This window comes from Eurosta solidaginis, chromosome 5 (assembly GCF_040869045.1).
Source record: "Eurosta solidaginis isolate ZX-2024a chromosome 5, ASM4086904v1, whole genome shotgun sequence".
NCBI lineage: Eukaryota > Metazoa > Arthropoda > Insecta > Diptera > Tephritidae > Eurosta > Eurosta solidaginis.
In genome coordinates this window covers 117,818,649-117,832,288 of record NC_090323.1, presented here as the reverse complement: position 1 = coordinate 117,832,288, position 13,640 = coordinate 117,818,649, and positions in this window count along the sequence as shown.

Here is a 13,640-nt window from a genome sequence, read left to right as displayed (position 1 = left end):
AAATTAGTGCTATTGTCACTGCGTACCTGAATCGGCACGCCTCTTCTGTTTATAAAGTTTCGTATGCACAATAGCATCGGACGAAACATTTGTTGCCAACTCCAAATGAATTGCTCGGGTGGTAAGGCAAGTGAACAGTGCCACCCATCTTTTTTATTTTCGACGGCGGATGGTGACGAGTAAGGGTCCCAAGGGATCGACGCCACTATACGTAAATGGACGGACATAAGCAGTTGATCTATCGACTGGTAGTGGAGCCATCTCAACGTGATACCATTTAACAAAAAGTTTCGTAAAGGCATGATTTTTCGGTAATATAATAAGACGTTTCGCTGAAATTGGTACAAATGGTGCGTTTTCTATGCGACCACTAAGTCGCAATACTCCTTCGCTATATAAATAAGGAATTAAAGTTATTAACGAGCTATTTTTATTCAAAGGCCTCTTGTTTCGAAGTTGATGCAACTCAACTTGGTACGCTTCTTCTTGTGCTATGCGACAAAGTACGATTTCCGCAGCTGCTTCTTCGTCGGCTGTAAGTCCACCTTTTGGTACCTCAAGCTTCATTCGCGCCTTGCACAAGTTTTTGTGAAACGAAGAACCCAGGCTATGCACCTCTTTAATCGAGAAAGATTTGAAAATCGCTTGAAGTCTACTATATTTGATTTTACGCTGACTGCTGCAAGTATCCGATGTTCTGCTTTCAACTCAAGTGCGCTTTCTGCTGTCTGTGAACTATTCTTGAGCTGTTGTGGCCAATCGTGCTGGGATATCAGCAAAAAAGTCGGCCCTCTTAACCACCTGCCCTTTGGATCGTACGAAGCCGAAAATTTCGCCCGAGTCCCATCATCAGCACAATTTTCTTCGGAAGGCAACCATCTCCACTGTTCGACATCACTGCCATCCAAAATTTCTGATATTCTATTTGCGACAAACTGCTTATAGCGTCGCGTGCTGGAGCATATCCAAGCAATTACCGTGGTTGAGTCACTCCAAAAGGTGACGTTGTTAGGCTTCACACTATGCTCGTTGACTAGGGTTTCCTTTAAGCGGACTGCCATGATCGCAGCTTGCAATTCCATGCGCGGAAGTGATTGGTATTTAAGTGGGGCGCACTTTGCTTTTCCTGCAATAAATCGAACAAAGACATATTTATCCACTATTCGCCAGTATGCAGCCACTGCAAGAGCACTTTGCTGGCATCTGCAAACACATGCAACTCCACTTGCGAGCACGTACATCTTTGATAATAACACCGAGGTAATCGAACTTCATTAACCTTAGGCATCTGTTCCATCCAGGCAGTCCATTTGCTACAAATATCATTGGGAATCGTTTCATCCCAATTGACACCACGAGTCCAAGGCTGTTGCAGAATCAGTTTTGCTGATATAATAAAATTAGCCAAGATGCCGAACGGGTCGAACATAGACATAACAAGGCTGAGAACTTCTCTTTTTGTGGGCTTACGACGCTGGTTTATGATTTCCAGGGATATGCGATGTAACTTGAGAACGAACATAAACTCATCCGTGTCCTTTGACCAATACATTCCTAATATGCGCTCAATGCCATCTCGACTTACGTCGATCACGCTTACTTCTTTAACAATATCGCTTGAATCGTTGAGTTCTCGTTCCACTTACTCGGAGTTCGATACCAAATTAGTTAGCCCGAATCCGCCCGTTCTATGTATTTCAACGACTTGCTTTACTACTTCTACGGCCTCTATTTGAGTCTCATAACAGTCGACATATTCATCCAAATCATCCAAATTCTTCACCCGTCGACATCTTTCTCTCTATTCCTTCGATCCGCTTCTTGGCTATTTCGAAGCTATCGGGAAATGAAAATGAATCGAGAGCCCATAACAAACCGATCTCGAACCTGTCATTCCTGCGCATGACAGTCGCTTCCATAGAGGACATCGCGCGCTAATCTTCATCGGACAGTAGTGGGGCGCACTTTGGCGATATACCAAGACTTTCGTTAGCAAAGTAGTCATGGACCAAATGTTCAAGCTCCTCCAATTTGTTGCCCTTTCTTGCCAGGAGCAAATGATTTTTGACAGAAACCTGCATTTCGCTACAATTGCCGTATACTACCAAGCCCAATAGTGTTTTCATGGCTATCAAGCCGTTTTTAAAAAGCTGAAGTCCCAAAGCTCTAAATAATTTGGCATTATCAAGGCCGATCAGAAGACGTGCCTGCGCGTTGCCATAACTTGAATTCAAAAGTTCTCTTGGTATACTCTTATCCCCGCACCGATCCAAATTGAATGACTGTTTTGGCAGATTCATATCATGTACTGTATAAAGATTTGCAATTTCATAGGTCTTATACTGTTCACCATGCCCTCTAATATGTAAGGTGACCCGCTTTGTAGCATTCGTAGTAGTCACATTTCCCAACCAATGCAAATGAAGAGTATCTATTATCATACACCAATCTGTGCAATATCATATATTTGATCCCGGCATCGACCGCACATGTCTTCAACCTGTCTCTTTCCACCTTTGTCATACCCGAAAAATGGAAAATGGTAGTAGTTACTATCGTTTCCTACGCCGATGACTGCACAATAAAGGCCACAGGGCCAGGCCCATAGATCAATGAGCTTTGCAACAGAATAAACGGCTACCTCCCGTTGGCCGTGCCAAGTGCAAAAGTTCTGAAGCGGCAGCTATATTTTGTGTTCTTATGTTGGCGTATCTATATTTTCTCTAGGCGCCATCCTTACCATTTCCTGTTGTAACGTTTGCTCTGACGATTGTATTTTCTTACTATTGTCAGCGAATATTCTGCTTAACTCATGTATTTGCCTTTGAAATTCATTTTGTATATCGGTAATCTTTCTATTAAATTCCAACGTTACTCGCTCTATTCCGTTACCTACGACATGAGTACTCGTTGCATTACCTGTGTTACGTGCACGTACCAGTGCATCCACCCTTTTGTCGCCGTCAACATGGAATGCCCCAGCTAGCTCCGGACATAAGGCGTGGTTCTCAACCCTAATCCACGATGACAGGGGGCGGATGTTACAATCGTCCTCGTTCATCTACCTACATCCACCGGAAGCCCGCCCATCCTTGGCCCGCTCGATTTCTTTGCAACTTCAGCGAGTGTCCTTTCTTACCTTTACTCCGAATGATTCCACAGTACCTACCCTTTCGTCATCCTTCACTCCCCTCCCAATGAAATTTAGCCAACCATATTTATAGAGCTTTAACTCAACTCAACATATATATATATATATATATTTTTTTTTTACGACAGTATAAAACAACAAAATTAAAAAAAAACCGGAAATGCCACTTCGGCTAATATAATATATTGATTTCTTTTTTTGTAAGTAATAAAAAGATTACGTAAATACATAAAACACATATAAAATACATAATTGTTCCCTATTAGTTTTTGGACTTTCTGTCATACAAAGGACCAAACCTCGATATTGCTCAATCGAAGCAGTCATTAGATTGATTTTCTTACACCCAGAATCCTACGACCTAACTAACAGAGCTCTATTGGGCAATAATAGGGATTTCTTGGGAGCTGGGCCTCTGTGGCCTCTATAAAAAAAAACGGAGGTAAAATTTCAAGTTTTGGGTTTGGTGTATTCATGTGACCGCAGCCACAAACTGTACATCAAAATTAATTTAACGGCAAAAAAACTACAAGTAAAAAAAAATTATATAAAAATCAAAAAAAAAAAATTATCGTATTTGATTTGAGACTATTTGCATGCTCGCAGTCGAGTTGGAATACCCCTTTTTAAAATGTCTCGGTTTTGTAGCCACTGTAATTTTTGGGCATGGATGTGAACTTTGTTCTAATTTGTGTTGGTGACTTTTAGAAATTTCCCTGGCGCGCTGCGCCGTACGTTCCTAGGTTATTTGGTTCCCACTAACAGGAAAAAGTATAATTTAATGAGAGGTTATTATGGTACCTCTACACTGATTTGGTGTTCACGCACCTCGCACTGTACCTCTAGGCACACAAGCACCATGAAGGGTCTTAACACAAATGGATTGTTCAGCAGATTAATATCATCGAAGGGATATTTAAATGATAAAAAAATCGAATTAAGAGATAATTAAAAGAAATTTGATTGTGGGCAGCCACTGGAGGAAATCTGTACCCCTATACGCATTATGCTGGGCCAGATTTCTCCTCGGAGTTTGTGACCGAAGTCGAAAGGCGAGGTTGCGTGAACCTCAAAAAGGCGCAGAAAAACTAAAACTTTATATATAAAAAACTACATGGCATATGGAAAACTCACCGGACAAAATCTTCTGCACGTACGGGGTTAAGTTATCCGTAATATCGATGGATGTCACGTGTATCATCCTCTTCACTCAGAAATTCGTCGTGGCCCTTAACCAGGGTGTTGAGCGACCAGCCACAATATCAATTTAGGAGCCTTCAGCACCCAGCATGCGCAATTATTTTTAAATTTTAGGTACACTTTTAAATTTTTCGTGTAGCGTACTCTCCTTTGTGGACTTCGCGCACAGGGAATTTCACTTTAAGAAAACACACAACGTTTGGCGTACATTACAACGTACTGCTTCTACTCTAATACAGATTTACCTCATTGCCTGCCAGTACCTCCTATATATAGACAAAATCTGTCACCGATACCCTTTATTTTTCTGTTTGCCTATTTACATCATGGCCGACCATTTATTGCTATGTCTACCCTATATCTGTCCCCTTTTTTCTACAGACCATTTCAAACCACCGTACTTTTACTCAACATCTGGCAACCCGTCCATCTAAAAGCTCTTGAAATATCCCAATACTGGGAAATGTTAATCACTTCATTTTGACGTTTCTCCTGTTTTACAAATATTCCATCGTGGTCGCGGTGGATCATAAAAAAGTAAATTTTCGTGCATGTGTTTCAAAAGTTTTTGTTCTGACCGACCATATATGGCAGCTCTTCCAAAAACCAACTTCCCTGGATGATTTGGTGATCCCCCAGTAACACTACTTCGGCGTCAAACCCCACTGACGACCTGGTATGTTTGGTATAAAGCATTGATTGGGGACCAGCCCTGCCGAGAAGGTATTCATTTTTGGTTTTCTGCATAAAAAATAGTTATTTTTGTGTTTTAATTCGTTTATATTATTTATAGGAAAACCAACCGTGCTGTTGTTGCGACGGGTGTACACGCTGCATTATCGGCACTATACGTTTTAAATAGTACACTTGTAACTTTAGCTAACCTCACAATTACCTATTTTCCATCGAATCGTGTAATGAGCGACACAACTATTGCATGTATTTCATCTTCGCTATCTTTTCAGGCTTATACATGTGCGACCTGATTTATTCACACCTGAAGTGAAAAGGACGTTGACTGGCGACATGGCCAATTCTTTTACAATTCTGGCCTTGAAGCGCAATGGGCGATGTGTCGAGGATTGTCGAGTTTACGGGAAGTAGCTTAGAAACTTGAATCTAAGATATTTACTTTATGGTACTTTTGTTTTATCTTTTGCAGGTCACTTCGGCAACATATAGGGAATTTGGCGCATCCTTAGAGCGGGGCAAGGTATGCCCAACACGCGGAACACCCACCCCTGACACGTCTCATGCCACGAGAGTTCAGCCGGGCATGTGTGAAGGCATTTGATTGTTGGATTTTGCGCCGTATTACAGACAAATCGTGTCAGTTATTTATTTTTATTCGAATAATTACTTGAATTTGTTTCAGGTTATATTGACATCAGAATACTACGTACCTTCATCTTCCCGCCGGCTGGACCCTCGTCGACGGGGGATGCTCAGTACCCTACTATCTACTTTTATCCCTTGCATCCAGGTTATGTTAGCAACAGACTCCCTCATACCTGTATCTTACTGTTGCTTTATATCCTTTGCATGACATGCCCTCAGGTCTAGCATGAATAATTCATTGTCATTCGTAAACATGTTAAAACCGAAAAGTGCGAAATACGGTGAAACCCCTGTGGCTGAGTGCACGGCACTACGTAAAGAACATTCGATTTCGGTCAAGAACAAGTCCCAGTCGCGATGATCGTTTTCAAGGAACGACCTTATAGCTGCCAACACTGATTGATTAGCCCTTTCTGCCGCTTTGGATTGCGGTGAGTAAAAGGCGGTCTTAAAATATTTCACCACATAGGCCTCCAATAGATCCGAGAACTGTTTCGAAATGAATTGTTTCCCGTTATCGGAATGTACGATTTCCGGTACTCCAAATTTGTGAAAAATTTCATCCGTGATGAACTTGGCCACATTTCCCGCGGTAGCTTCTCGCATTGCTTACAAGAAAATAAACTTGGATAAATGATCTATCACAATCAAAATGAAGCAATTTCCCCCTTTTTATCTTGGGTATTTACCAAGAAAATCGATGTATATCTTTTGAAAGGGTCGCACTGCAACTACCTCATTCCCGATCCCTGGTTTCAAAACTGAGTTTGCTGGCTGTACCACCATAGATGGCCAATAATACAGCCTACGCAGACGATGTAGCGTTTTTGCCATACCTCCTGTGCAGCTATCTCTGGACAGTGCACGTTCTCGGTGAGAGTTGATGTCAAAGTTTCCGGAACCCATAGTTTCCACTCGTTCTCTTCCAGTTCGATTTTCTTCGGCAACAGCTTTTTAAAAACCATCCCGTCCTCTAATTTCAAGTCGGGAAGGCGATCCAGGGATATGCGATGAAACTTTAGAACGAACATAAACTCATCCGTGTCCTTTGACCAATACATTCCTAATATGCGCTCAATGCCATCTCGACTTACGTCGATCACGCTTACTTCTTTAACAGTATCGCTTGAATCGTTGAGTTCTCATTCCACTTACTCGGAGTTCGATACCAAATTAGTTAGTTCGAATCCGCCCGTTCTATGTATTTCAACGATTTGCTTTACTACTTCTACGGCCTCTATTTGAGTCTCATAACAGTCGACATATTCATCCAAATCATCCAAATTCTTCACCCGTCGACATCTTTCTCTCTATTCCTTCGATCCGCTTCTTGGCTATTTCGAAGCTATCGGGAAATGAAAATTAATCGAGAGCCCATAACAAACCGACCTCGAACCTGTCATTCCTGCGCATGACAGTTGCTTCCATTAAGAACATCGCGCGCTAATCTTCATCGGACAGTAGTGGGGCACACTTTGGCGATATACCAAGACTTTCGTTAGCAAAGTAGTCATGGACCAAATGTTCAAGCTCCTCCAATTTGTTGCCCTTTCTTGCCAGGAGCAAATGGTTTTTGACAGAAACCTGCATTTCGCTACAATTGCCGTATACTACCAAGCCCAATAGAGTTTTCATGGCTATCAAGCCGTTTTTAAAAAGCTGAAGTCCCAAAGCTCTAAATAATTTGGCATTATCAAGGCCGATCAGAAGACGTGCCTGCGCGTTGCCATAACTTGAATTCAAAAGTTCTCTTGGTATACTCTTATCCCCGCACCGATCCAAATTGAATGACCGTTTTGGCAGATTCATATCATGTACTGTATAAAGATTTGCAGTTTCATAGGTCTTATACTGTTCACCATGCCCTCTAATATGCAAGGTGACCCGCTTTGTAGCATTCGTAGTAGTCACATTTCCCAACCAATGCAAATGAAGAGTATCTATTATCATACACCAATCTGTGCAATATCATATATTTGACCCCGGCATCGACCGCACATGTCTTCAACCTGTCTCTTTCCACCTTTGTCATACCCGAATAATGGAAAATGGTAGTAGTTACTATCGTTTCCTACGACGATGACTGCACAATAAAGGCCACAGGCCCAGGCCCATAGATCAATGAGCTTTGCAACAGAATAAACGGCTACCTCCTGGATCTGGCCAGTTATCACCGACTAAATCCTCCGCGAACTTATTTACAACAGGGACGTCCCAAATGTCGACCATTTTGAACATCCACGTCGATGGCACCACGCTACCGACTGTCCTACACCCCAAAATCTTAGGTGTGACGTTTGATCAGGATCTACATTTTGGTGGGCACGCAGCCGCAATTGTTCAGAAATTCCAGAGCCGTAATAAAATCCTCAAATCCCTTGCTGGCAGTACTTAGGGAAAAGACAAAGAAACCCTCATTACCACATACAAAGCAATTGGCCAGCCGATTGCATGCTACGCGTCCCCTATATGGTGGCCAAGCCTAAAATTACCCACTGGAAGAAGCTACAGGCCTGGCAAAAAATAATGCTCTGAGAATCGCCACGGGCTGTCTTCTTATGTCCCCAGAACACCATCTACATAATGACGCGAGAATACTCCCCATCAGTGAGGGAAATGAGATGCTAACCAAACAGTTCCTGTTGAATACCCAGAAATCTGGGCATCCCAACAGACATCTGATTGATGAGCCAACACCGCCTGGGGGCTTAAGGAGTCATTTCCGTAAGCATTTTGAAGAACTCAGCCGTATGAAGCAAAAAAACACAAGCAGGTCCTTGGTGAACTCCACAAGCAGGCATCGGACCTTTATGCCAGGACTTGCCGATGAATCCAGTACTCAAAGAACAGTACCCAAAACTTGCGTAAGAGGAACGCATAGTCCCCAGGGAAACGCGAGTCACTCTAGCTCAACTTCGTTCTGGACACTGTAACAGGTTAAACTCTTATATATCCAGAATCAACCCCGACTTACAAAATGTATGTCCCGCTTGCAATTTGTCCCCACATGACACCAACCACCTCTTTAATTGTAATATGGAACCAATGCCTCTAACATCCCTTTCATTATGGTCCACCCCTGTTGAAACAGCAAGTTTCCTTGGACTCCCGTTAGAGGATATTGATGACAATTTGTGATCGGTTGCAGCTGTTAGGTGGGGCGAAGCACTGCTACAACAACAACAACAAGAGTATTTGGAGGCCCTGTTAGCTCCAACTATTCTGCTATGCGCGATGCGCCCTGATCGATGAATGCATAGATATGAACAGTTTTAGTGCCAGATGATACTACTACTGGGACCATTTGAAAAAGCACTTGTGAGCTGTCTGTAACTGCTTCAATTCTAAAATTCCGTGATACTTGGTTCAATTCGAAAACTTGAGGAGCGAGACTACTTACTTGCTATTCTGTTACTATCTTCGATGTGCAAAAGCCTGTTATGCATTTTATCACAGCCGTTTACCAAACATTTCTTTTTAGAATAGCATTTTACAATCAAATGACCTTTCCCGAAACACGAATAACAAACTGCAAGCGCTTTAACCTTCGACCAGCATTCCTTTACCGTCATTTTATTGAATATGGGACAGCTTGACATTTTACTACAATTATCATTGCAAACTAAACAGCTCTCTTGAGCATGAGCCAACAAAAATCTTTTTTTACACCCTTTGCTGGGCCAGTTTCTTGCATTTTATGCCTCTGAACGGAAGAAGCTGCTTGATTTGAAGCTTGTGGCAATGAATCTGCTATAATGTTGGCTCGCTTTGCTATAATGCTCAAAAAATCACAAAAATTGTCAATATTGGCATATCCCTTTATATTCTGCCCATTTCATTTGCTCTTCTATTGGAATTTTAGAAACCAATTCTCCTAACAATGTAACGTCGCAAAGCCTCTGCTCTGCCTTTGCATATCGTACGAACGCAGTCATATTCTTTACTTTATTTGCAAATGGTATATTTAAATTTATATTACCTGATGGTATCGGAGCGATCTTTCGTATTTCCATGACTTGAAAATTTATAATTTGATCCGGCCTTCCGAAATTTTCTTTTAATGTGTTCATGATTTCTGGTACGCTATCTGGATACGGCAGCAAGGCGGCGACAGCTACTTTAGATTCACCATGCAAGGCTTCACGAAGACGAATAATATTGCGTGTGTTACTATAACCAAATTCTTGCGTAGTATATATAAATGACCTTTCAAACATAGGCCATTCCAATGGATCACCCTCAAATGGCGGCAAATTCACTGTTTTGGCGTAAGCTATTCGCTGACTGTTAACACTATAATCCCTTTCAGTTGGCCGTGCCAAGTGCAAAAGTTTTGAAGCGGCAGCTATATTTTGTGTTCTTATGTTGGCGTATCTATATTTTCTCTAGGCGCCATCCTTACCATTTCCTGTTGTAACGTTTGCTCTGACGATTGTATTTTCTTACTATTGTCAGCGAATATTCTGCTTAACTCATGTATTTGCCTTTGAAATTCATTTTGTATATCGGTAATCTTTCTATTAAATTCCAACGTTACTCGCTCTATTCCGTTACCTACGACATGAGTACTCGTTGCATTACCTGTGTTACGTGCACGTACCAGTGCATCCACCCTTTTGTCGCCGTCAACATGGAATGCCCCAGCTAGCTCCGAACATAAGGCGTGGTTCTCAACCCTAATCCACGACGACAGGGGGCGGATGTTACAATCGTCCTCGTTCATCTACCTACATCCACCGGAAGCCCGCCCATCCTTGGCCCGCTCGATTTCTTTGCTACTTCAGCGAGTGCCCTTTCTTACCTTTACTCCGAATGATTCCACAGTACCTACCCTTTCGTCATCCTTCACTCCCCTCCCAATGAAATTTAGCCAACCATATTTATAGAGCTTGAACTCAACTCAACATATATATATATATATATATATTTTTTTTTTTAACAACAGTATAAAACAACAAAATTAAAAAAAACCGGAAATGCCACTTCGGCTAATATAATATATTGATTTCTTTTTTTGTAAGTAATAAAAAGATTACGTAAATACATAAAACACATATAAAATATATAATTGTTCCCTATTAGTTTTTGGACTTTCTGTCATACAAAGGACCAAACCTCGATGCTCAATCGAAGCAGTCATTAGATTGATTTTCTTACACCCAGAATCCTACGACCTAACTAACAGAGCTCTATTGGGCAATAATACGGATTTCTTGGGAGCTGGGCCTCTGTGGCCTCTATAAAAAAAGCGGAGGTAAAATTTCAAGTTTTGAGTTTGGTGTATTCATGTGACCGCAGCCACAAACTGTACATCAAAATTAATTTAACGGCAAAAAAACTACAAGTAAAAAAAAATTATATAAAACTAAAAAAAAAAAAATAATCGTATTTGATTTGGGACTATTTGCATGCTCGCAGTCGAGTTGGAATACCCCTTTTTAAAATGTCTCGGTTTTGTAGCCACTGTAATTTCTGGGCATGGATGTGAACTTTGTTCTAATTTGTGTTGGTGACTTTTAGAAATTTCCCTGGCGCGCTGCGCCGTACGTTCCTAGGTTATTTGGTTCCCACTAACAGGAAAAAGTATAATTTAATGAGAGGTGATTATGGTACCTCTACACTGATTTGGTGTTCACGCACCTCGCACTGTACCTCTAGGCACACAAGCACCATGAAGGCTCTTAACACAAATGGATTGTTCAGCAAATTAATATCACCGAAGTGATATTTAAATGATAAAAAAATCGAATTAAGAGATAATTAAAAGAAATTTGATTGTGGGCAGCCACTGGAGGAAATCTGTACCCCTATACGCATTATGCTGGGCCAGATTTCTCCGTGGAGTTTGTGACCGAAGTCGAAAGGCGAAGTTGCGCGAATCTCAAAAAGGCGCAGAAAAACTAAAACTTTACATATAAAAAACTACATGGCATATGGACAACTCACCGGACAAAATCTTCTGCACGTACGGGGTTAAGTTATCCGTAATATCGATGGATGTCACGTGTATCGTCCTCTTCACTCAGAAATTCGTCGTGGCCCTTAACCAGGGTGTTGAGCGACCAGCCACAATATCAATTTAGGAGCCTTCAGCACCCAGCATGCGCAATTGTTTTTAAATTTTAGGTACACTATTTTAAATTTTGGCGGCCACCGTGGTGTGATGGTAGCGTGCTCCGCCTATCATACCGTATGCCCTGGGTTCAACTCCCGGACAAAGCAACATCAAAATTTTAGAAATAAGATTTTTCAATTAGAAGAAAATTTTTCTAAGCGGGGCCGCCCCTCGGCAGTGTCTGGCAAGCGCTCCGATTGTATTTCTGCCATGAAAAGCTCTCAGTGAAAACTCATCTGCCTTGCAGATGCCGTTCGGAGTCGGCATAAAACATGTAGGTCCCGTCCGGCCAATTTGTAGGGAAAAATCAAGAGGAGCACGACGCAAATTGGAAGAGAAGCTCGGCCTTAGATCTCTTCGGAGGTTATCGCGCCTTACATTTATTTTTATTTTTTTATTTTAAATTTTTCGTGTAGCGTACTCTCCTTTGTGGACTTCGCGCACAGGGAATTTCACTTTAAGAAAACACACAACGTTTGGCGTACATTACAACGTACTGCTTCTACTCTAATACAGATTTACCTCATTGCCTGCCAGTACCTCCTATATATAGACAAAATCTGTCACCGATACCGTTTATTTTTCTGTTTGCCTATTTCCATCATGGCCGACCATTTATTGCTATGTCTACCCTATATCTTTCCCCTTTTTTCTACAGACCATTTCAAACCACCGTACTTTTACTCAACATCTGGCAACCCGTCCATCTAAAAGCTCTTGAAATATCCCAATACTGGGAAATGTTAATCACTTCATTTTGACGTTTCTCCTGTTTATTTACAAATATTCCATCGTGGTCGCGGTGGATCATAAAAAATTAAATTTTCGTGCATGTGTTTCAAAAGTTTTTGTTCTGACCGACCGTATATGGCAGCTCTTCCAAAAACCAACTTCCCTGGATGATTTGGTGATCCCCCAGTAACACTACTTCGGCGTAAAACCCCACTGACGATCTGGTATGTTTGGTATAAAGCATTGATTGGGGACCAGCCCTGCCGAGAAGGTATTCATTTTTGGTTTTCTGCATAAAAAATAGTTATTTTTGTGTTTTAATTCGTTTATATTATTTATAGGAAAACCAACCGTGCTGTTGTTGCGACGGGTGTACACGCTGCATTATCGGCACTATACGTTTTAAATAGTACACTTGTAACTATAGCTAACCTCACAATTACCTATTTTCCATGGAATCGTGTAATGAGCGACACAACTATTGCACGTATTTCATCTTCGCTATCTTTTCAGGCTTATACATGTGCCACCTGATTTATTCACACCTGAAGTGAAAAGGACGTTGACTGGCGACATGGCCAATTCGTCTACAATTCTGGCCTTGAAGCGCAATGGGCGATGTGTCGAGGAGTGTCGAGTTTACGGGAAGTAGCTTAGAAACTTGAATCTAAGATTTTTTTACTTTATGGTACTTTTGTTTTATCTTTTGCAGGTCACTTCGGCAACATATAGGGAATTTGGCGCATCCTTAGAGCGGGGCAAGGTATGCCAAGGAACACCCACCCCTGACACGTCTCATGCCACGAGAGTTCAGCCGGGCATGTGTGAAGGCATTTGATTGTTGGATTTTGCGCCTTATTACAGACAAATCGTGTCAGTTATTTATTTTTATTCGAATAATTACTTGAATTTGTTTCAGGTTATATTGACACCAGAATACTACGTACCTTCATCTTCCCGCCGGCTTGACCCTCGTCGACGGGGGATGCTCAGTACCCTACTATCTACTTTTATCCCTTGAATCCAGGTTATGTTAGCAACAGACTCCCTCATACCTGTATCTTACTATTGCTTTATATCCTTTGCATGCCATGCCCCCAGGTC